Source organism: Eubalaena glacialis, chromosome 6, assembly GCF_028564815.1.
Source record: "Eubalaena glacialis isolate mEubGla1 chromosome 6, mEubGla1.1.hap2.+ XY, whole genome shotgun sequence".
NCBI classification, from domain to species: Eukaryota; Metazoa; Chordata; class Mammalia; order Artiodactyla; family Balaenidae; genus Eubalaena; species Eubalaena glacialis.
Genome location: NC_083721.1, coordinates 115,344,590 through 115,370,745, shown reverse-complemented (window position 1 = coordinate 115,370,745; position 26,156 = coordinate 115,344,590).

The window sequence follows — 26,156 nt, the reverse complement described above, 5'->3', positions numbered from 1 at the left end:
TGACTCCCAGCTGAAGTTTGTTGAGTTGAATATCTGAATATAGAACCAACAAATGGTATAAAATTAATGCAAATTATTTTTTAAACCTCTTTTACTTAATTTGGTTTAATTTTGACATTTTTCATCATAGAGTCTGTCAGTTTCTTTTTCTTCTCTTTTTTTGTAATTTTTGGTTAAAATGGAAGTGAGCATTTACATTTGTATAATGGGATAAATATTTTTCATTGCTGAGCTAAAAGCACAGTACCATGTGCTTTTAGTTTTCTCTCTTATACTAACTTTTTGTTTTCTCCTAAAGTTAGTAATTGCCTCATTTTTAATTTTGCTTAGTTTTCTGTGACCTATCACTAATGTAATAGATCTTTCCAATGCTTCTTGATATTTTCTAAATGATCAAACACATTGGATGATCACATATACATTTTTTTTTTTCTTAGATACCCCACTCCAACTTCCTGCTCTAATCTGACAGGTAGTTTTCTAGGTTGGCTGCATAATTGTTATCCTAGAATATGCGTTGTCATTTTCCTGTGTTGGATCCACTATTTCCTAATCCCATGTCTTCTTATTTCTTGATTTACTTTCTTACTTTGTTGAAGCATTTACTCCAGTTGCATCATAAGAAAGAAAACAGGGTGAAATAAATTTTGTGAGCTGACACATGCCTGAAAAATTGCATGTTCTTGACTAGATGGTTACAGTATTTTGACTAAAATTTATTTTCATTTCAATTTTTGAAGACTTTGCTCTATTTATTTTTCTAACTCCATTGTTGCTAGTGCAAATTCAGATGCTATTCTGATTTTCTTTTTCCTTTCTATGTGACTTTTGACCTTTCTCAAACTCTTAGGATCTTCTCTTTCACCAGGTGTTTTGAACTTTCACATTAATGTGCCTTATTGGAGTTTTTCTCATGGGCTGGGCACTGAGTGGGATATTTCAGTTGAGGAACTCAGACATTTCAACTTTGAGAAATTTTTTTATATGGTTTATTTGATAGTTTCCTATATGTGTCTGCGGAACTCCTATTAAGTAGATCTTGAGGGTCTTTTATTACCCTTTAAATCCCTTATTGATTCTTTCCAATTTTCCATCTCTTTGTCTTTTTTTTTAAAAGCTTTATAGGTGTTTTTGCAACTTTATCTTCAAAGCCTTCTGTTGAATTTTTATTTTAATTAAATTTCATTTTATTTTGTATGCAAGTTTATTTTAATTTAATTATTTGAATTAAATACTTATTATATATTTAATTTCAGGGAGCTCTTTTCTCTTTCAGAGCATCCTCTTATATCTTGAGATCATTAACTACAGCTTCTTAGATGTTCTTTGCTGCTTCATATATTATTTCTTTTTCATCCAACTTCTTTTTTTTCCATAGTTTGATTCCTCTCTTTCATTTGGAAGCTATTTCTCTACATCAGCAGATCTTGAACATTAACCTACATCAGAATCATCTGAAAGGCTTAGTAAAACACAGGAGTACAGGGCCTCATCCCCAGAACGTTTGATTCAGTAGGGCTAGGATGGGGCCAGAGAATTTGCATTTCTGACAAATCCCCAGGTGCTGCTGATGCTACTTGTGCAGGGACCACACTTTGAGAACTACTGTTTGAGGTGATATAGGGTTGTAAACCTCACAGAGTAAAAATTACTGATGTGTATACAGATTAAGGACCTGCTTCTGGGTTCTCTGCTTAGACCCTTCATCAGCGGAACCCCTGGCACTGTGGTTTTAACAAAACCCCAGAATTCAGTGCTTTGTGAATTGGGCTCAGAATGGACTCAGTTTGGATGGTAGTGATTTTCAATTTTTCAATATATTTTATGCAAATAAAATCAATAACATACAAAAATATGACACCCTTATAATTCCACATTTTGTGCTTATAAAATAAACAGTTTTCATAGAAAAGAGCAGAGAATAAATTACCAAGAAGTTTCCAGAAAGAGTTCCAGATTTAGGATGTCACTCTGACTTTAACTACTATAATATAAAAGAAGGAGCAAATTGTATAATACATCCTGATTATTCTTTATTAGCTATTGAAATCTTCCTGGTGATGAGTGGAAGTTTGAAAACTGAGTTGCAGCCTCCTGAATGATAATGACAGAACAATCTGGAAATTATGTATTACCTGCAGAAAAAAAGGGCTCTAAGTGTGTACTTTAAGAATACCTATCTCATAAAAGATATTATCATTTATAGTTTTCTCTTTTCATTGGCTCTGCTTCTCTTGAAAATCCTAAACGCTGCAATGTTCAAAAATAAGACAAACAGCTCTGTCTAGTGGCAAATTTGATCATTGCAGCCAAAGTCAAAAATAGTATTCAGTTCAGACCCTTTTTAAAAATTTGTCTACAACTTGACAAGCAACGTAGACAGGAGGTGGCTATTTTATCCCAACTCAGGAAACACAATGGATAAATAATTAAAGCCATCAGTCATGACATTTCCATATGGGACTTTTTCAGCAGTTTAAGACAGACAGGTGCAAAACCCAGCTCAGTTATTTAACTTAAAAGGAAAATGTTTTTATTTGTAAAATTGTGCTTTTCAGATAACTTTGTTCAAAACATAAGTATACACCTTAGCCTGTTCTTATCTTCACTCTCCTTTCTTTTTTCCCTTCTCCCCTCTCCTGCCTTTAAGAGAAATCTGGAATTGAACTGTAAGTCAGAATCTTGTCTTTCCTCATATGGCAGAGATGAGCTGCCCCATGGCACCTGGGGTGTCCTGCCTTTGACAGCTGTTTCCACAGAGCACTGTAGAATGTGAATAGAATACCATGTGGAAAAAATGAAGAATAGCAGCTATTTGCTCCTGATTCTACCATAAAGCATTCAGAAAACAGTCGTCCTTTTCTTGCAAGCACTGGTACATTGAGACAGAACCTTACTATTTTCCATACATTTCCACTTCCAAAAATAATGTGAGGTATCTTAGAATAAATTTAAAAGGATAAGTAAAATCAAGTTTTTTAAAAAAAAGATGAGGAATCCAACAGCGGATGAACACTGGGCCCATGGTATTTCTGGGCATAGGATAGAGGTGAAATTTGCTGAATTGAATTAAAATTTATTGGACATGGAGGATGAGAATTTGATTGATTTTTAATATATAATAGTTACAAGATATTAAGCATATGGTTGTACCCTCAAAGTAAAATGATCAAACGTTAAAATAACACATGTGTTTGCTAAAGATAATCTTCAAGAGTGTAATTAATATTGAAGAAATCAGGGGGGCGGAGTCAAGATGGCAGACTAGGAGGACGTGGAATTCGCATCTCCGCACAACTAGGGCACCTACCAGGCACCGGTGGGGGACCACAGACACCTAAGGGGATGGGAGGAACCCCCAGTGACCGGGTAGGACGTGGGGTGTGGGAGGAGTGAAGGGGGAGGAGAAGTGGAGGCGGGACAGGACTGGCGCCCCTGAGGGGCGGCTGGGGAAGGGGAAGGGATCCCATGCCTCAAGGAGGAAACTGGGGAACCATCGGGAGGGCAGAGGATCAAAAGGAAGTGTGGCCAGGTTTCCCCTGCCCACATGGGCCCCCGGGAACCTGCTGAGATCCCGGGCCTGATCCTTTGCCCACCTAAGCCCCCTCCAGCCGCGTGGGTCCTGAGGGAGTGGGAGGGAGGGAAGGGGGAGCAAAAGTAAAGGCCGCACCTCTGAGACCAGCACCCCTGAGGGGTGGTTAGGGGAGGGGAGGAGCTCCTACACCCAGCGGGACTGACCCACGGTTAGGGGTCCAGCAGTGATGGGGGAGACTCTGGGGGAGACCGTGGAGGGGGGCATGAAGGAATGGAAGGGAACGGGGCCAGTGCTTTCCCTGCCCACTTAGGTACCACAGAGCCTGTTGGGCTCCTGGGCCTAATCCTCTGCCCTCGGAGCCTCCCTCCTGCCGTGCAGAACCCAAGCCCCGCCCCTACATCCCCACCCAGGGCCCTACCTCTACACTCGGAGACCCCTCTGAGACCCCCTCCAACCGCACTGGGCCTAAACCCCACCTACACACCCTCACCCAGGGCCCTACCTCCAAACTTCAGAGCTCCACCTTCCGGGAGGCCCCCCTTTGGACGTGCTGCCTCTCCCCTTCTGTGCAAGTCCTAAGCAGAGGCCCCGCCCCACGCTTGAATGTCACCCCTCCTAGGCCCCGCCCCCAAGGCCTTTTCTGGCTGCGTGGGTCCTGAGCCTAGGCCCCGCCCCACACTCAAACATCACCCCCCACCCACCTAGGTCCCACCCCACCCTAAACCCCACCCTTGCCTAAGTTCCACCCCAGCCTAAACTCCGCCCCCCATAGCCAAGGCTCCTTTTTTTTTTTTTTCCTCTTTTAGATTGGGGTTCAATTTTACCTTGTTGATTCATTTATATTTTTTCTAATCTTTTATTTTATTCTTTATACTTTGTTATTGTTCTGCTCCTTTTGGCATGTTCCTTTTTTTTTTTCTTTTTTCTGTTGTGGTTTTATTTTACCTTGTTGCAGTTGTTTCAATTATATTTTTATTTTTCCTAATATATTTTTTATCTTTCTAAATTTATTTTGTTTTTTATTCTTTGTTGTTGTACTGCTCCTTTTTTTTTTTTTTTTTTGCCATGCCACACGGCTTGCAGGATCTTGGTTCCCAGGCCTGAGGTCAGGCCTGAGCTCCTGTGGTGGGAGCTCTGAGTTCAAACCACTGGACTAACAGAGAACCACAGACCCCGGGAATATTAATCAGAGTGAGGCCTCCCAGAGGTCCTCATCTCAGCACCAAGACCCAGCTCTATCCAACTGCCTGCAAACTCCAGTGCTGGACGCCTCAGGCCAAACAACCAGTAAGACAGGAATACAGCCCCACCCATCAATTAAAAAAAATGAAATGACAGAAACGTATGTTACAGACGAAGGAGCATGGTAAAAACCTACAAGACCAAATAAATGAAGATGAAATAGGCAACCTACCTGAAAAAGAATTCAGAGTAATGATAGTATAGATGATCCAAAATCTCAGAAACAGAATGGAGAAAATACAAGAAACATTCAACAAGGATCTAGAAGAACTAAATGGCAAACCAACAGTGATGAACAACACAATAACTGAAATTAAACATACTCTAGAAGGAATCAATAGCAGAATAACTGAAGCAGAAGAACGGATAAGTGACCTGGAAGATAAAATAGTGGAAATAACTACTACAGAGCAGAATAAAAAAAAGAATGAAAAGAATTGAGGACAGTCTCAGAGACCTCTGGGACAACATTAAATGCACCAACATTCGAATTATAGGGGTCCCAGAACAAGAAGAGAAAAAGAAAGGGTCTGAGAAAATATTTGAAGAGGTTATAGTCGAAAACCACCCTAACATGGGAAAGGAAATAGTCAATCAAGTCTAGGAAGTGCAGAGAGTGCCATACAGGATAAACCCAAAGAGAAACACGCCGACACACATATTAATCAAACTATCAAAAATTAAATACAAAGAAAAAATATTAAAAGCAGCAAGGTAAAAGCAACAAATAACATACAAGGGAATCCCCATAAGGTTAACAACTGATATTTCAGCAGAAACTCTGCAAGCCAGAAGGGAGTGGCAGGACATATTTAAAGCAATGAAAGGGAAAAAGCTACAACCAAGATTACTCTACCCAGCAAGGATCTCATTCAGATTTGATGGAGAAATCAAAAGCTTTTCAGACAAGCAAAAGCTAAGAGAATTCAGCACCAGGAAACCAGCTTTACAACAAATGCTAAAAGAACTTCCCTAAGTAGGAAACAGAAGAGAAGAAAAAGACCCACAAAAACAAACCCAAAATAATTAAGAAAATGGTAATAGGAACATACATATCAATAATCACCTTGAATGTAAATGAAGTAAATGCTCCAACCAAAAGACACAGATTGGCTGAATGGACACAAAAACAAGACCCATATATATGCTGTCTGTAAGAGACCCACTTCAGACCTAGGGACACATACAGACTGAAGGTGAGGGGATGGAAAAAGATATTCCATGCAAATGGCAATCAAAAGAAAGCTGGAGTAGCAATTCTCATATCAGACAAAATAGACTTTAAAAAAAAGACTGTTACAAGAGATAAGGAAGGACACTACATAATCAAGGGATTGATCCAAGAAGAAAACATAATAATTATAAATATTTATGCACCCAACATAAGAGCACCTCAGTACATAAGGCAAATGCTAGCAGCCATAAAAGGAGAAATCGACAGTAACACAATAATAGTGGGGGACTTTAACACCCCACTTACACCAATAGACAGATCTTACAGACAGAAAATAAATAAGGAAACACAAGCTTTAAATGACACAAAAACCAGATAGACTTAATTGATATTTTTAGGACATTCCACCCGAAAGTGGAAGAATACACTTTCTTCTCAAGTGCACACAGAATGTTCTCCAGAATAGACCACACTTTGGGTCACAAATCAAACACTGGAAAATTTAAGAAAACTGAAATCGTATCAAGCATCTTTTTCTGACCACAACGCTATGAGATTAGAAATCAATTACAGGAAAAAAACAGTATAAACACAAATAAATGGAGGCTAAACAGTGCACTGCTAAATAACCAAGAGATCACTGAAGAAATCAAACAGGAAATCAAAAAATACCTAGAAACAAATGACAATGAAAACACGACGATCCAAAACCTATGGGATGCAGCAAAAGCAGTTCTAAGAGGGAAGTTCATAGCAATTCAAGCTCACCTAAAGAAACAAGAAAAACTCAAATAAACAACCTAACCTTATACCTAAACCAACGAGAAAAAGAAGAACAAAGAAAACCCAAAATTAGTAGAAGGAAAGCAATCATAAAGATCAGAGCAGAAATAAATGAAATAGAAACAAAGAAAAGAATAACAAAGATCAATAAAACTAAAATCTGGTTCGTTGAGAAGATAAACAAAACTGATAAACCTTTAGCCAGACTCATCAAGAAAAGAAGGGAGAGAACACAAATCAATAAAATTAGAAATGAAAAAGGAGAGATTACAACTGACACCGCAGAAATACAAAAGATCATAGGAGACTACTACAAGTAACTATATGCCAATAAAATGGACAACCTGAGAGAAATGGACAAATTCCTGGAAAAGTACAACCTTCCAAGACTGAACCAGGAAGAATTAGAACATATAAACAGACCAATCACAAGTAATGAAATTGAAACTATAATTAAAAATCTTCCAACAATCAAAAGTCCAGGACCAGATGCCTTCACAGGCGAATTCTATCAAACATTTAGAGAAGAGTTAACACCTATCCTTCTCAAACTCTTCCCAAAAATTGCAGAGGGAGGAACACTCCCAAACTCGTTCTACGAGGCCACCATCACCCTGATATGAAAACCAGCCAAAGATATCACAAAGAAAGAAAATTATAGACCAATATCACTGATGAACATAGACGCAAAAATCCTCAACAAAATACTAGCAAACAGAATCCAACAACACATTAAAAGGATCATACACCATGATCAAGTGGGATTTATCCCAGGGATGCAAGGATTCTTCAATATACGGAAAACAATCAATGTGATACACTATATTAACTAATTGAAGAATAAAAACCATATGATCATCTCAATAGATGCAGGAAAAGCTTTTGACAAAAGTCAACTCCCATTTATGATCAAAGCTCTCCAGAAAGTGGGCATAGAGGGAACCTACCTGAACATAATAAAGGCCATATATAGCAAACCCACAGCAAACATCATTCTCAATGGTGAAAAACTGAAAGCATTTCCTCTAAGATCAGGAACAAGACAAGGATGTCCACTCTCACCACTATTATTCAACATAGTATTGGAAGTCCTAGCCACAGCAATCAGGGAAGTAAAAGAAATAAAAGGAATACAAATTGGAAAAGAAGAAGTAAAATTGTCACTGTTTGCCGATGACATCATACTATACATAGAAAATCCTAAAGATGCCACCAGAGAAGTACTAGAACTAATCAACGAATTTGGTAAGGTTGCAGGATACAAAACTAATGCACAGAAATCCCTTGCATTCCTATACACTAACAACAAAAGATCAGAAAGAGAAATTAAGGAAATAATCCCATTAACCGTCACAACAAAAAGAATAAAATGCCTAGGAATAAACCTACCCAAGGAGGCAAAAGACTTGTACTCAGAAAACTATAAAATACTGATGAAAGAAATCAAAGACAACATAAGTAAATGGAGAGATATACCATGCTCCTGGATTGGAAGAATCAATATTGTGAAAATGACTATACTACCCAAAGCAATCTACAGGTTCAGTGCAATCCCTGTCAAATTACCAATGGCATTTTTCACAGAACTAGAACAAGAGATTTTACAATTTGTATGGAAACACAAAAGACCCCAAATAGCCAAAGCAATCTTGAGAAAGAAAAACGGAGCTGGAGGAATCAGGCTCCCTGACTTCAGACTATACTACAAAGCTACAGTAATCAAGACAATATAGTACTGGCACAAAAACAGAAATATAGATCAATGAAACAAGATAGAAAGCCACGCACATATGGTCACCTTATCTTTGATAAAGGAGGGAAGAATATACAGTGGAGAAAAGACAGGCTCTTCAATAAGTGGTGCTGGGAAAAATGGACAGCTACATGTAAAAGAATGAAATTAGGACACACGGTAACACCATACACAAAAATAAACTCAAAATGGATTAAAGACCTAAATGTAAGGCCAGACACTATAAATCTCTTAGAGGAAAACATAGGCATAACACTCTATGACATAAATCACGGCAAAATCCTTTTTGACCCACCTCCTAGAGTAAGGGAAATAAAAACAAAAATAAACAAATGAGACCTAGTGAAACTTAAAAGCTTTTACACAGCAAGGGAACCCATAAACAAGACAAAAAGACAACCCTCAGAATGGGAGAAAATATTTGCAAACAAATAAACGGACAAAGGATTAATCTCCAAAATATACAAGCAGCTCATGCAACTCAATATCACAAAAACAAACAACCCAGTCCAAAAATGGGCAGAAGACCTAAATAGACATTTCTCCAAAGAAGACATACAGATGGCCAACAAATGCATGAAAAGATGCTCAACAACACTAATCAGTAAAGAAATGCAAATCAAAACCACAATGAGGTATCGCCTCACATCGGTCAGAATGGCCATCATCAAAAAATCTAGAAACAATAAATGCTGGAGAGGGTGTGGAGAAAAGGGAACCCTCCTGCACTGTTGGTGGGAGTGTAAATTGATACAGCCACTATGGAGAACAGTATGGAGTTTCCTTAAAAAACTAAAAATAGAACTACCATACGACCCAGCAATCCCACTACTGGGCATATACCCTGAGAAAACCATAATTCAAAAAGAGACATGTACCACAATGTTCATTGCAACACTATTTACAATAGCCAGGACATGGAAGCAACCTAAATGTCCATCAACAGATGATTGGATAAAGAATATGTGGCACATATATACAATGGAATATTACTCAGCCATAAAAAGGAACAAAATTGAGTTATTTGTAGTGAGGTGGATGGACCTAGAGTCTGTCATACAGAGTGAAGTAAGTCAGAAAGAGAAAAACAAATACCACATGCTAATGCATATACACGGAATTTTAAAAAGCGGTACTGATGAACCTAGTGGCAGGGCAGGCATAAAGACGCAGACGTAGAGAACAGACTTGAGGGCATGGGGGTGGGGAAGCAGAAACTGGGATGAAGTGAGAGAGTAGCATTGTTGAATATACACTACCAAATGTAAAATGGATGGCTAGTGGGAAGCTGCTGCATAGCACAGGGGGATCAGGTTCGTGCTTTGTGACGACCTAGAGGGATGGGATAGGGAGGGTGGGAGGGAGGCTCAAGCGGGAGGGGATATGGAGATATATGTATACATATAGCTGATTCACTTTTTTGTACAGCAGAAACTAACACAACATTGTAAAGTATTTATACTCCAGTAAAGATGTGAAAAAAGATACTGAAGAAATCAATTAGAAAATTACAGTTTAATATATACCCAAGAAACATTCCAGTGTTAAAAGAATATTTACTTTCTGAAGATAAATGTAACAATATGCTTGTTGTTAAAAAATTATAGCACCCCCCAATATAAAAAAGGTAAAAGAAAACCATAATACAAGATTTACAGATGAGCACTATTAGTATTTAGTGTAAATCTTTTAAGGTATCGTTCCTATGCTAAAAGTAGTTATTACATTCGGAGGAGAGAAATTATTCTTTTGTATGTATTAATATTGTGCATATGGGTGAAGACTTATGGTGAACATGAAAAAGCTGATCCAGTAGGAAAAGTAAGTGAGCCTTTTCTTTAAAAGCACGATTTAAAAGATTATTTTTGAAATATATCAAAAAGATGAATTTGTGGAATCAGTTAGCATTGTGAAGTCAAAAAGGTAGATTTAGAAACCCCCAAAATGGCAATGATGCACATACTGTCAATTTTGACATTATATTGAGTCTGGAAGGAGAAGAAATATGTTCTGTCAAAGTTTCCCTCAATGGCAACATTCTAAGTTTTTAAGCTATGAAATGATCACAATATTGTGTAAGCAACAAACCATGAAGTCTAAGAATCCTGAGCATGATTTAGTGTTATAATCAAATAAAACCCACCACAAGGCTAATGTGACACATATTTAATGATATGCATAATCACTGTAGTATTACACAGCAATTTGGCATAAATGGCAAATGATTACATAAATGACTGAAATTAGCATGACTTTCACACAGTCAAATTAAGCATTTCTGGGGTCAGCTGGGGAGAGGGATAACAAAACAGAGTAAAAAGCTGCTTCAGTAACTTGCCAAAGAAAACCTGGCAGCTGGGGGTTGAAGAGAAGAAAAAGAAAAAAGGTGGGGAGTCCAACAAAGGAACCAAGGTACTGTTTGTGGCTCCCTGCTATTTTCTCTTGTCTGGTCTCATCTGGGGGTTTCTAGAAGATTCAAGACAATTTGATCTTTCCTGCAGATAAATGGTAGGACTCTCCAAGCTCCAGACTTTTGGACTTACAGAGAAATCCTCAAAGCCAATATCTACACTTACTGCTACTGTCACTCCCATCATCACCACTAAGCAGAGCCCCTATACAATGTCTGAAGTATCAGCCATTTTTCCAATTAACAAAAAACAGCCCAGGGATGGTTAACAGGTGCACTGCTGGATGTTCATGCTTGGACACAGCAAGAGCACTGGATGTTGGGGTTTCTGGGAAGGGGGTTACAAGGGGAGAGATAAAGGCAGCGCTGAAATGAGAGTAAGAATGAAAAGACAGAATTTCACCTCCTTCAAAAATGTTCCCAAAGCTAACTGTGCCTATTAAGGCATCAGAAAATAATAAAAAGATCATAAAATCTTAAGTAAGACTTTAAAAAGTTCAATTCGCAATTGCACAACAGCTGTATGAGCTTGGATAAGTTACTTAACCTCTCAGAGTTTTAGTTTCTTTATCTTAAAAAAAATGAATAAATAAGAGGAGTATACCTATCTAATTCACAGAAATGTTCAGAGGATTAAACTGGTTAGCATTCATCATGCTTCTCACATGCTTCCACCAAAGGACCTGTCTTAGCTCGGGCTGCTATAACAGAATACCATAGATGAGGTGTCTTAAACAAAAAATATTTATTTATCATGGTTCTGGAGACTGGGAAGTCCAAGATCAGGGTGCCAGCAGATTCAGTACCTGGTGAGAGCCCTCTTCCTGGTGTGCAGAAGGCTGTTTTCTCACTTTGTCTTCACAAGGGAGAAAACAGAGAAAGGGAGAAAGCAAGTGTCTCTTCTTAGAAGGGCACTAATACCATTCATGAGGACTCCACCCCATGACCTAATTACCTCCCTAAGGTTTCATCTCGAAACACCATCACATTGAGAATGAAGCTTCAGCATATGAATTTTGAGGGGACATCAACATTCAGTCCATAGAATCCAATAGCAGTTGAGAGTGTGTTCATGCCTGTGGAGGTCCTGGGAGCAGAGACAGTCTCAAGGGACCCAACCCAGGTGCAGCATTTATTTCAAGTTTCATACTTTAACTTCACTGTTTATGCACACTTTATATTCTACTCTTTGTGCATGTGGTTTAATATAAAAATGAACGTTGTAAATATTTACATCAAGTAAAATTGATACTATAATGCTTACCTTCTGGTTTAGTGTAGCCCTGGCCCACACTCCAGTTTGAGACAACCACATGTATGAAAAAACACAAATAGAGTGCATCTAGTGCTCACCAAATGCCAAGTATGTATTATTTTTCCTTTCCCCTCCCCTCCCTTATTGTCTCAGAAGCCAGGAGCAGCTATCTTCTCACCTTTGACAGGTTTCTCTCTCCCTCTTCCTGCCGAAAATGCACAGATGAGAGTAGAAAATGAACCAGCTACTGGGTAGTTCTCAATGAAGAGTGATTTTGACCTCCAGGGGACATTTGGCAAAGTCTGGAGGTATTTTTTGGTTGTCGCAAATGGACACGGGATATGGAATAATGGCATCTGATGATGGAGGCCAAGGATGCTGCTAAATATCCTACAATGCACAGGACGGCCCCCCCACCAAAGAATTATTCAGCCTAAAATATCCATAGTGCTGAGGCTGAGAAACTCTTGAGTTCCAGGTAACTGGCCCCATTATGAGCTTCACCAGCAGAGACCCAGGCTACCTGATCTAATGCAGGAATGTTCTATGCTTTGCCAGGCTGTAGTCACTCCCATACTTCAGGGGACCTAAATTTAAAACTGAGCTGTTGAAAACTGATTCAGGGTCTTTACTAGATTCTGATTTTGTTCAGAATCTCATGTATCCAAGAAATTAAAATAAAACTCTGCCAAATAGTCAAGAGGTGTAATTTTCTTCATCCTGTATGTCATATTCCCCTGCAGAGTACTGAAACACCTATAAGCCAATCCATTTATCTGCTAAGCGTGCTTGGTATTCCAACTTTGTAAGATTTCTACAAAAAGTGTGAAAGATCAAAAGAGTTTGATGCCAATTCTTGGTTCAGGAAGACACACACGCCCATAGGCTTGTCAGGGAATTTAAATAATGCTCTTCACTCTCAAACACGAAGTGGAATGTGACATTTCACAATATGGTTGCTGAGGAATAAACTTGTGAGTGTACCTGCCCTTCCCACTCCCCTGTTTTCTTAGCTTGGCATTCTCAATCAGTTCACTGACATAATTCCCATGGTGTGTGGTGTTCAGAAGCCCCAGCATCAACCAGGCCTGAGCTGAGAAGTGTTTCAGAAAAGACAATATCCTCAAAGGGGGAAAAGAGGTGAGAACTAATAAGTGAGACAAGTCTTTTTTTTTTTTTTTTTTAACATCTTTATTGGAGTATAATTGCTTTACAATGGTGTGTTAGTTTCTGCTTTATAACAAAGTGAATCAGTTATACATATACGTATGTTCCCATATCTCTTCCCTCTTGCATCTCCCTCCCTCCCACCCTCCCTATCCCACCTCTCTAAGTGGTCACAAAGTCTTAATGGAAATTAATCAAATAGATATTTGCCTGATGAAAATGACAGAACGTATATTCAATTATATAAATTGTCTTTATACTATACTAAAGTGCGCTACACCCCAAGCTCCATATGTATCTGAGTGCAGACCATTTCCTTTTTTCAAAGATTGGTCTACTTGTCAATGTTTGGCTCCTTCTCATCTCTGGTGACAACACACACTCGACCAATGGTCATCAGGTGAAAACCAAGAAAGAAAGCCTTTGGAACCCAATGTAAGCTAAAAGTGACCAGAAAACTCGAATCAACAAATGAAACATCAAATAAGAGAGAGACTAATGGAGAATAAAATGGGTTAAATTGCAGAGAAAATATTAGCAAGGTGCAGTTAAATTCTTGGTACCTAAATTTGTTTTCCTTTGTTTCCTTAACAATTTAGAAAGCTTAATCAACTCTAAATAGTGTTTTGCAGCCCCAGCTGAGAACAAGTTTTCATAAATCTGTACTTCTCAAACTTTAGCATGCATCAGAATCACCTGGAACACTTGTTATTGCTGGGCAGCAAACTCAAAGTTTCTGATTCAGTAGGTCTTGGATGGGCCCCCAGAATTTGCATTTCTAACACATTTCCAGGTCTTGTAAATGCTTCTGGTCCATAAAAGAGCTTTGCTCTAATAGGAACTATTTTTTCTATCTCAGGGATAAGAACTCCTGGTTTAACATTACAGCGCTCGGAAACAACAAGTACCCTTAGACCTGGGCAAGAGGGCAGCTGTCCTGATCCCCACACTCTAGAGGCATCCAGAGACCCTTCTCTGGTCATCCCCGCTCTGAGGGATGAGGAAGGCAACAGAGCCAGAACTGCCCACCTGCCCACAGGCCATGCTCTGGATGTTCATTACCTGGAATTCCTTGCTGAACAGCCCAAATACACTTCTAAGGACGATGTTACCCTTTTCCCAAGTCTGTTCTTTCTTTCCAAGAAGAACCTAGGCCTGAGGAGTGAGCAAAAGGCAGTTATTTTACGTGGTGCTTTGAGATGATGACAGGGATTGGAGTTTGGAGATACAACCGAGGGTTTCCACCCTTAGCCAGCCAGGCCCTCGTGGTGCAGGACAGAGCAAAGGATGGAAGAGAAGGGTGGATAGCGGGGTGAGAAAGATATAGACCAAGGCCCTGGGCCATGGGTCAGCTCTTCAAATACTGCCATATTCTGGCTAACTCCAAGAAGTCCAAGAATCCTAAATGTGAACCTGGTCTTTGGTGTCTTTATGGAGTTATTTTATCAAGGTAGGCAGATAGTACATTTCATTTAACAGTGTGGTAGTTTTTTTTTTTTTAATATTTATTTATTTGGTTGTGCCGGGTCTTATTTATTTATTTATTTATTTTTATATTTATTTTTGGCTGTGTTGGGTCTTCGTTTCTGTGTGAGGGCTTTCTCTAGTTGCGGCAAGCGGGGGCCACTCTTCATCGCGGTGCGCGGGCCTCTCACTATCGCGGCCTCTCTTGTGGCGGAGCACAGGCTCCAGACGCGCAGGCTCAGTAGTTGTGGCTCATGGACCTAGTTGCTCCGCGGCATGTGGGACCTTCCCAGACCAGGGCTCGAACCTGTGTCCCCTGCATTGGCAGGCAGATTCTCAACCACTGCGCCACCAGGGAAGCCCAGTTTGGTAGTTTGATTGGTAACTTTTAAAATATTTATCCATGTATGTGGGCTTCCCTTTGACCTCTCGCCCCAGTCCCCACATATAAAACAACGTGAAAGTGATTTCACCAGCCCTTTGCCCCATCCCACCTGCCATGGTAGGCCTGATCTCGTTCAGTGGAGGTGGTGTTGCTCTCTACTCCTCTGTACCTCAACTACGTTTCCCCTGCCTCTTAGAGTTTAGATGATGACGTGCATTCCAATGCACTGGGCATTCACAGTCTGTTCTCAGAAAACCTGCAAAGCAGCTCTTTGTTTCTAGGCAACTTCTCCAACTAGCTTTTATCTTTGAAGCTGCTTTTGCGTTTTGACCCTTTCCTTACTCTTCTCACCCTCCTCTGTCCCGGGCGTCCACATGCATGCTTTCATGCTCCCTTCCCTGGAATTCCATTTATAGGGTCTGACTCATTTCAGGCCCTGTGTGTGTTCCTTTCTGGCTCTGTCTATTGTGACTCCCTGCCAATTTCTTGCAATCTCTGTCTGCTCCTCCATGCAGCATTCTTTCTGGCGGCTTCTCCGTTCTCATTCTTTGGCAGTTTTAATCGCTTTCCCTGTGAGCATGTTTCTCCTCCCTTTGCTTCTTGTGTCTTTATAGGAAACAGGGAATTATTATTTTATTTACAATTTTGTTCTTCTCCCTCCTTCTACCTCTCAGATATTGAGTCTCCACCCATTGGAGAGCAAAATTATAATAATAATAAATTTGCTTTCACTCCAAAACTGACTAGATTGCAACTGGCTTTTGAAACTGGGGTATTGCCATAATCACCAGTGATTTTCCAGTCATTGCTCAACTTTCATTTCCTCTCAACTTCATATTTTTTTCCTTTAGTAAAAGTTGCCGAATAGCTTTATACAGTAACTGGAAATACCAAAATTAAGATCATTTTTTTGGCCTCAGACTACTCTACATAGCTAAATATCAGTTACTCAGATGACGGAAGGGCTTCCCTGTTCTTTGTGCTTATGTGTTTTATTTCACAGGAAAGATTGCTGTATTTTTTAGGTTGATGAAATGACTGGAGACCTTTTGAAAATTAATCTTGGAATTTTAAGACTGTGCTGGAAAGAACCTTAGAGATTCCCCAGCTCCAATTTTTTATTTATAAGTAGGGAGACTCAGAACAGAGAATTTAAGTGGTTTGACAAATAATAAATAATAGCTATTATTTATAACTTATGAGCTGATGAAGTCATTTAATACTCAAAGCAAATCTGTTCTACAGTAAATATTCAATTTTTTGGTGAAACTTTAGAAACATTCCAGTCAAAGGTAGGAACAAGACAACGATGCCTGTTATTACTGCCACTCTTTGTCATCGTTCTGGAGGGCCTAGCTAATCTCACTAAGACAAGAAAAACAGTTTTTTACATATACGAAAGGAACACTGAGAAAATAGTTTTTAAGATCCATAAAGTGAAAGACTAACAGATTTGAACCACATGAAAAAGCAAAACTTTTATATTAAAAAAAAATGACAACATAAAGTTATGAAACAAGTGGGAGATGGGGGAAATATTTGGAGCCTATGTAGAGATAAAAGATATATATCCACAATCTACAGATCAATGAAAAGGAATCAGTACCCAAGAGAAAAACGAGCAAAGAATATAAATAGCTAATATGCAGAAGAAGAAATGCAAATGATCAATAAACGTCAAGACTTGCTCAACTTTAGTCCTTTTTGAGATTTCATCAATATTTATTTTCTCTCACATGAGGTGGGTTTTTTTGGTTTTTGTCTGTTTGTTTTTAACTTAGTGGCTGCTACCTTGAAGTTTCTGTGCTAATATGGGAAGACCATACTTTAAAAAAAATTTTTTTTCTTTTCCATTATGGTTTATTACAGGATATTGAAAATAGTTCCCTGTGCTATACAATAGGACCTTCTTGTTTATCCATTCTAAATATAATAGTTTGCATCTGCCAACCCCAAACTCCCAATCCATCCCTCCCCTGCCCCCTCTCTCCCTTGGCAACCACAAGTCTGTTCTCTATGTCTGTGAGTCTGTTTCTGTTTTGTAGATAGGTTCATTTGTGCCATATTTTAGATTCCACATATAAGTGATATCATATGGTATTTGACTTTCTCTTTCTGACTTACTTCACTTAGTATGATAATCTCTAGTTGTTGCATCCACGTTGAATGGATGATAATACTTCACTTAGTATGATAATCTCAAATGTTGCATCCATTTGAAATAATGCAAATGGCATTATTTCATTCTTTTTTATGGCTGAGTAGTATTCCATTGTATATAAATACCACATCTTCTTTATCCATTCATCTGTCGATGGACATTTAGGTTGTTTCCATGTCTTGGCTATTGTAAACAGTGCTGCTGTGAACATAGGGGTGCATGTATGTTTCTGAATTAGAGTTTTGTCCAGATATATGCCCAGGAGTGTAATTGCTGGATCATATGGTAACTCTATTTTTAGTTTTTTGAGGAACCTCCATGCTGTTCTCCATAGTGGCTGCCCCAATTTACATTCCCACCAACAGTGTGGGAGGGTTCCCTTTTCTCCACACCCTCTCCAGCATTTAATATTTGTAGACTTTTTAGTGATGGCCATTCTGACTGGTGTGAGGTAATACCTCATTGTAGTTTTGATTTGCATTTCTCTAATAATTAGCAATGTTGAGCATCTTTTCAGGTGCCTATTGGCCATCAGTATGTCTTCTTTGGAGAAATGTGTGTTTAAGTCTTCTGCCTAAAAATCCAGTCATTTTTTGATTAGATTGTTTTGTTTTGTTTTGTTTTGTTTTGTTTTGATATTGAGCTGTATAAGCTGTTTCTATATTTTGGAAATTAATCCCTGTTGGTCACATTGTTTGCAAATATTTTCTCCCGGTCTGTAGGTTGTCTTTTCATTTCATTTATGGTTTCCTTTGCTGTGCAAAAGCTTATAAATTTGATTAGGTCCCATTTGTTTGTTTTTGCTTTTATTTCTATTGCCTTGGTAGACTGACCTAAGAAAACATTGGTACAATTTATGTCAGAAAATGTTTTGCCTATGTTCTCTTCTATGAGTTTTATGGTGTCACATCTTATATTTAAGTGGGAAGACCATACTCTTAATCTAACATTTTCCTTGAAGCTGTTTAGTTACCTCAGAGGTTTTTAAGGCATTTATTTCTGAATGCCTTGTTTAACTGTCTCTTACAGTTAGGATCTCAAGGCTGTTGGCTTTTCTAATAATGCAAGGCCACGGACTCCCTCTATTTACCAGAATGCTTTACTCAGCTCATCTCTTTTTTTATAATACCTTGCTGAATGGAACCAATAGCACCCAACACAATTACTGTTGTGTTTCCCAACCATTTCCTTACACCTGCTAGCCTTCCGTATTACCCAAGATGATAGTTTTAACATATTTCGACACTGTATAACATAAATCTCCATCTTCTCACCCTCCAATAAAAATTTCCGTGCCAACCACTACATGAGAGTGCAGCCAGTGACACATAGGTTTAGAAGGCAACATCCTCCTTACAATAACCAAATTTTACGTAGTCAGGGTAACAACAAATCATGCTGTCTTAACAAGTTAACCTTGGGAACCTGAGAAAGGGGTATTGCTCATTCACACCATGTCCATTTGAGTTTCACATCTCTGAAGAGCAGTTGTCTCAGAGATCTAGCTCCTTATGCTCCACCAGCTAAACACAGAGCCCTGCTGGTTGTCACAACAGGTAAAGAGGTGGAGCTGGAAGGTCATACCCCAACTCATCTATGGCTCAGCTCAGAAGTAACGCAAGTCATTTCTGCTCACGGTTCATAGGTCAGAACTGGCGCCACCTAGCTTCGTGGGGGGCAGAAAATATGGGGGAGCGTGTGGCTATTTGTGAGCACTCCATGACTCTGCCAAGCTCCTTTTGTAACAAATATTTTGTAATATCCTCTTAACTAACCTGAAAGAGGTAATAATAGACAATTTCATCTGCCTACATATATAATATTTGTATTAGTTTGCTAGAGCTACCATAACAAAACACCACAGCCTGGGTGGTTTAAACAACAGAAGCTTATTTTCTCACAGTTCTGGAGGCTGGAAGTCTGAGATCAAGGTGTCAGCAGGTATGGTGTCTCCTGAGGCCTCTCTCCTTGGCTTATAGATAGTCATCAACTTGCTGTGTCCTCATGTGGCCTTTTCCCTGTGTGTACACATCCCTGGTGTCTCTTCCTCTTCTTGTAAAGGTACCAGTCCAATTGGATTACAACCCCACCTTTCTGACATCATTTAACCTTAATTATCTTTTTAAAGGCTTTATCTCCAAATAATAATATATAGATATATTGAAGTGGTCAGATGTTTGCAACTACTTGCAATAAAAACATTGAGATTTAAGAAAAGTAAGATGATGAAGAACTCTACAGAGTAGTTGGAGGAAATAAAGAGCAGCGGCATGAATAGCACTAGAATAAAACCTATTGAGATAAGTAATAATAGACCAGAATTGTTTGTATATATAAGACTGAGGAAAGAAGAAGATAACATTCGATGAAGTAGAATAAATGCCAAGATTAATTACACACTGTCAAAGTGTAAAGAATGAGTAAGATAATCTCACAAATGAGATAGACCATATTTATAAATGTAGTTAAAATAATCCTTTGTTATGACATGGGATGGAGTAACACTAAAATATCTCTCCTGAAATCTCTCCACATGTTGAAGCATACATTTAAACTCAGAATTTGCAAAAACTCTAGAAATCATAGCTTTTGATAGGTAATGGAGAATAGAGTATGATTTCAAAAAAGGAACTTAATGCAAAAGACTCAAGAGAACTAGTATGCTAGGCCTCTGGAGACAGTATCAGAGTAATGTTGAAAAGCAACAGACAGCCCCGAAACAGTAACTAATTCCATTATATAATTTTCAAAATATATATTTATCATTGTGCCGCACACAAAGAAATTAAAATATACAAAATGGTATAATAAGAAACTCTTTAAAGAAATAGCTTATTAACAAAATTAGTTAGATCTTCATGTTCATATGATCCCATTAGTTACATGATATTTGATTCTAAATCTGTTCAAAATGATCTCTTATTTTCTCTATTGCACATGAAAGTCACATGAAAAAATGGCTTAGATTTCCAGTTTTGGAGATTAATATACCATAAGCACTGCTGCTGTCAGCATTGATATTCTGTAATGGTGAATAATTCTTGGTTAAGTTCCAAACAAAACGCAGTCTTCACTGAATTAACATGGTAGTTGTACTCTTGAAAAATTCAGTGTATAACAAAATTTTGTGGGAAAAAATTAATATTAATATGTAAATTATATAATTTCAGATAGGTGTTTCACCCACATGAATGTCTGTCTGGGATATCTGAAAGTCATTCAAGACATAGGATAGTCCTTCCAAATACAAAACCATTCTGCACATTCTAGGACATTAACCATGGCTGGCTCCCACCTACTAAATATCAGAAACTCTCCCCCATAACTATGACAACCAAAAATACTACCACCAATTTCCAAGACACCCCCTAGGGAGCAGTATAGTCCTGTTGAGGACCACTGCTCCATCTGTACTTGGATAATGTTTTCCAATTCTCTATTATTCTTGTCACAGACCATTCTTTATCTCTTTTCCTGGAATCCTTCAGAACAAAACTGGTATCTCAAGCCTCAGTGCCCTCTAATCTACTACATACACATTCCAGACTTATCTTTCTAAAACACAAATCTGAACTTCTGGTCAACATGGTGTGGGATTTCTTGGAAGATCACTCTTCCACCTCCCACCTCCACCCCCAAATAGCAAAGATATAACACAAGAAAATATGAAAACACATAGCCATTCTCACAAATGGCTCCACTGGGAGGAAAAAAAATAGAACAAAATTATAAGGTTGTAAGCAGTGGCTCTTAGATCCAAAACAGGCAGAGAAATTTCACCTCTACTGTGGTAGCTGGGCTGGAAGTCCCCAGTCATTGTGGGAAAAGAGAGCAGACAGACCTACTATGTCAAGCCTGATTGTCCTGCCATGGGGACTTCCCCATTCATTAACCAAAGCCAGTGCTATTACCTCTGTAGAGGCCTATAATGAGTCATTGCTTAGAGTGGCTAGAAAGGAGTGGCAAGACCTAGGCCAAATTATTACTGTGCAGAAATTGATCCGCAATATCTCTTCAAACAAAAGCCCTGATCCACCAATGTAAGGCTATTTTTAAATGGTGGGCCCTGTTGAGACTAGTGGAAGCAATTGTAAAGCTACCAGACACCAAGAAGTGGGAAGATGGTGAGAAGTGGGGGAGGTGGAGAGGAAGACACAAGAAATTTCTTCACAAGATGAAATTGCAAACTAAAATTCTAGAGCACCTAAAGATAATAGAATAAAAAGATAACAAAAGGAAAATAACCAAAACAATTTAAAACCAAGCAAATGAGAAGACCCAATTCCAAGTAAATGCAAAAATAAAAAAGTCTTTCAGAAAAATTTTTAAAATGTCCTTAAGGTACTCAAAAATTTTTTAAAAGGAATAACATCCCCACAAAAGCCAAAATAAAAACTGTATAACAAAACAAGTAGCTATGCATCAAGGACAGTAGAGATCTTGAAAAAGCAGTAGGGAGGAAGAAAAGAAGGAGAATATGAATGGGAGGAGAAGCAGTACTTAGAAATCCTAGAAATTAAATTTTAATCATTATTATTAGAATATTAATAGATAATATCAGTCCTGGCAAAGAGAGTATTAATAAATTGGAAGAGAGTACAGAACCTGCACAAAGATATGAAGAGATTTTTTAAAATATGAAGATGATTTAAGAGTCTTGGGGGATAGATTTAAATGCTCCAACCTTAGACTAATTGGAGTTCCAGACATGAAGAATAGTGAGAATGAATAAGAAGCAACAGGTGAAAATACAATGCTGATAATTTCCCTGACTTGCAGAAAAATGTGATCCTCACCTATAATGTGCGCAATGACTTTTGATTAGTATAGATAAAAGTAAATCCACACATGGACACACCTGTTATAAAGACAGAGGAATAGAGCAGTGAAGTAAGAGAGGGTCCCCAAACAGTTCCATTCTTACATGGGCACTTGGTCTGTGCCCATAGGGAGTGATACAAATCAGCAATTATTTTCAGTTTTGAAAGTTTAGCAACAATTCTATGAAAAGAGGAACTCCCACCCCATATTTTAATACATGTGTGTTCAGGGATTTGGGGAGATTAAAATAAGTGAAAATAAATTGCACTATCTCTTTCCTACAGCCTCCCTATAATACTCACTATGAGAGTCTTTTAAATACTTTATGAAATAACCATTCTAAAATTTTTCACATCTACAAAACTCTCTGAGCCATTTGAGGAAATATTTCCCACTTTTCTAAGTGATGATAAAATAAAGGTCATGCTATCTGGACACAATTGAGAGACTGGCAGAAGAATATTTTAATTATATGTAAAAAGAATAAAGTTCATCCTATGTTTTGTTAAAATTTATTCTAATTTCTGAAAAAGAAAAAGACAATCAACATGGAGAAAATTTAAGTCCCAATTAAAATAATTAGAGCATTGAACTATTCATGGTTTATTTGTTGTCCAATGAAAGAAATTTCAGCCAAACCCCTTCTTAGAAGAACAGAGACCACAGCAATTTCCATACCTTGGAATGGACACCTGGTTTAGATACTGGAAGAAGAAGTAGCAGCCTTTCCATAGACAGAGAAATTTTACAATAAAGAGGAGAAATTAGCCAAGCTTTTTTTTTTTTTTTTTTTTTTAATATAGGGTCCTTTTATTTATTTATTTATTTATGGCTGCGTTGGGTCTTTGTTGCTGCGCGCAGGCTTTCTCCAGTTGCTGCGGGTAGGGGCTACTCTTCGTTGGGGTGCACGAGCTTCTTATTGCGGTGGCTTCTCTTGTTCTGGAGCACGGGCTGTAGGCGCGCGGGCTTCAGTAGTTGTGGCTCGCGGGCTCTAGAGCACAGGCTCAGAAGTTGTGGCGCACGGGCTTAGTTGCTCCGCGGCATGTGGGATCTTCCCGGACCAGGGATTGAACCCGTGTCCCCTGCATTGGCAGGCGGATTCTTAACCACTGCGCCACCAGGGAAGTCCCTAGCCAAGCTTTTAGAAGACAGTGTGGGCCATAAAGACAGGTTGAAAATTGGGAGAGATGCAATTCCAAAATTTTTTTTTACCTAGCTCACAAATCACCTTCTTTCACTCAATTATAGGAGCAGTGGAGGAATCTAGAACCATAGTCTTGCATAATTTCACAGTGATTGGATCCCTAGAATTTAGTCTGAGTGAATCTAAAGATAAAGCAAAAATATCAAAACTGCAGCTCAATCCCTTCCCAACTCAAACACAGACAAAATCAAAAAGGCAGCTGTCCTAGATGTCGAAGGTTGGGTTAATCACAAGTGAACTCAATCTAATGAAGGCTGTAGCCCAATCTGGAACAACTTAACTTTAATAGCGATCTGCATGATCAGCCTCTCACTTTCTGTAAGAGACAAAAAAGCTTCCACTGTTCTTTTTATACACAATATCTGGAATACAGTCAGAAATTTTAAGACATACATGGAAATTGTTCTCCATAATCAAAAGCAAACATTCAATGGAAGAAGAACTATGATGACCCAATTAATTAAAAAGCAGATAGGACTTTAAAACAATTATTGTAAATACATTATAGAATAATATAGTAGGTGAGAAGCTAGCATATTTTAGGAAAGAAAAGACACATAGAGTACTAAAACCAAATGAAAAATACTATATTTTAATTTCAAAATTCACTGGATGAGGGACTTCCCTGGTGGTGCAATTGTTAAGACTCCGCACTCCCAATGCAAGGGGCTTGGGTTTGATCCCTGGTCAGGGAACTAGATCCTACATGCATGCCACAACTAAGATTTTGCATGCCACAACTAAGGAGCCCACCAGCTGCAACTAAGGAGTCCATGTGCCACAACTAAGGAGCCCCTGTGCCACAACTAAGGAGACGGTGAGCCGCAACTAAGGAGCCCACGAGCGGCAACAAAGGAGCCCACCTGCCGCAACTAAGACCTGGCCCAACCAGATAAATAAATAAATAAATAATTTTAAAGATTCACTGGATGAGATTAACAGCAAATTGGACACTGCACATGAAAAGCTTAGTGAATTTGAAGACAGAGCAATAGAAATTATCTAAACTGAAATAGAAAATGAAAAGAGTTTGGAAAAAATAAAGCACCCATAGTTTGCGAGAGATTTAAGTGGTGTTGCACATGTGTAATTGAAGTTACAGAAGAGGAGAAAGAGAATAGAGCAGAAAATATTGGAGGAAATTATAGCTAAATATTTTGCAAATTTGATGGGAAAACATCAAGTCACAGATGCAAGAAACTCAACAAATCCCAAGCATAATAAGTATGTTAAAAGAAACCACATCTTTAAAACCACAATTTAAAAGAAACCAAACATCATTGTCAACTTGCTAAAAAATAAAGTTTAAAAAGTAGCTAGAGAAAGAAAGTCTCAGTGCATAGAGCAGAACAATGATAAACATAATGGCTGACTTTTTATAAAAAAAAAATGACAGCCAGAAGAAAATGAAATGACATCTTTAAAGCACTGAAAAAAACCTGGCTGCCTAAAATTTCATATCCATAAAAAGCATCTGTTAAAAGTCAAAGTGAAATAGAGGCATTGTCAGATAAATGAAAGCTGAGAGAATTTTTGCCAATAGATCCATTCCATAAGAAGCACTTAATAAAGTTCTTCAATTTGAAGGGAAATTATATGGTATGGGAACTCAGATTTACAGTGAAAAAGTGGAAATGGTAAATACGTAGGCAAATTCAAAGTACTATTCTTTTAAAAATTCTTTCAAAATAATTATTTAAAGTGAAAAGACTGCATTGTGGGGTTTATACCACATGTGGAAGTATACTATATGACAGATTAAAACAAAGGAGAGGAAGGGGTGCATGTAGGTTCTGACACCATGTGTGAAGTGGTATAATATTAATTCAAGGTAGACTATATGAAAGATACATATTGTAATTTCTAGAGAAAATGTTAATAAGGAAAGAGGTATAGCTAAAAAGCTAATAGAAGAGATAAAATAGAATTTTAAAAATTACTCGATTAAAATGATACCAACTTCCTGCTTTAGATAATTGGTGTGTTAGTTTTCCATCATTACTGTAACAAATTACCACAAACTTAATGGCTTAAAACAACACAGATTTATTATCTTACAGTCCTTTATGTCTGACACAGTTCTCACTGGGCTAAAACCAAGATGTCAGCAGGTGCATTCCTTTCTAGAGGCTGTAAAGAAGAATCTGTTTCCTTATTTTTCAGCTCCTACATATTCCCCATCAGTGAGGAAAGTGATGTTCAAATTGTTGTAAGAAATTTTTCAAAGCTGTACGGCTAAAGGTACAATTTGAACTCAAACCTCTCTAATTCAACCTCTCTAATTCTAAAGATTAGGTTCATCCTCCATTGGGCCATACTGCCCAAATCAAGGAAACCTTTTCAACTATTAGGCTTGATATTATAATTGAGCAAAGCTGAAAAATAAACTCTTTTCCTCATGAAACAGCCTGGGTTCAAACTCTGGCTCAGCCACTTACTAGTTGTGTGACCTTTGTGAAATCATTTCACCTCTCTGTACCTCAGTTTTCTTATCTGTAGGTTGGAATGTTAAAACATACTTCACGAGATAAAGATGAAATGAGTTAAGGTATGTCAAGTTTTAGAAGAGTGAATACTGCAGAAGCCTGGGGTCTCATCCTAACTCTACCATTAATTTATGATCATTTGCGAAATATATATTTTTGAGGATCTCAATTTGTTGAAGATTTGGCACAATATGTTCAAAAGGAATAAATTTATCAAAAGGACATTTCTAGCTGTGTAATTTATGGTCTAGTTTTCCTGCCTCTCTCTTTAGTCCAGAGGCATCAAAACAAAATTCTCAAAGCCATATTGCTTCCC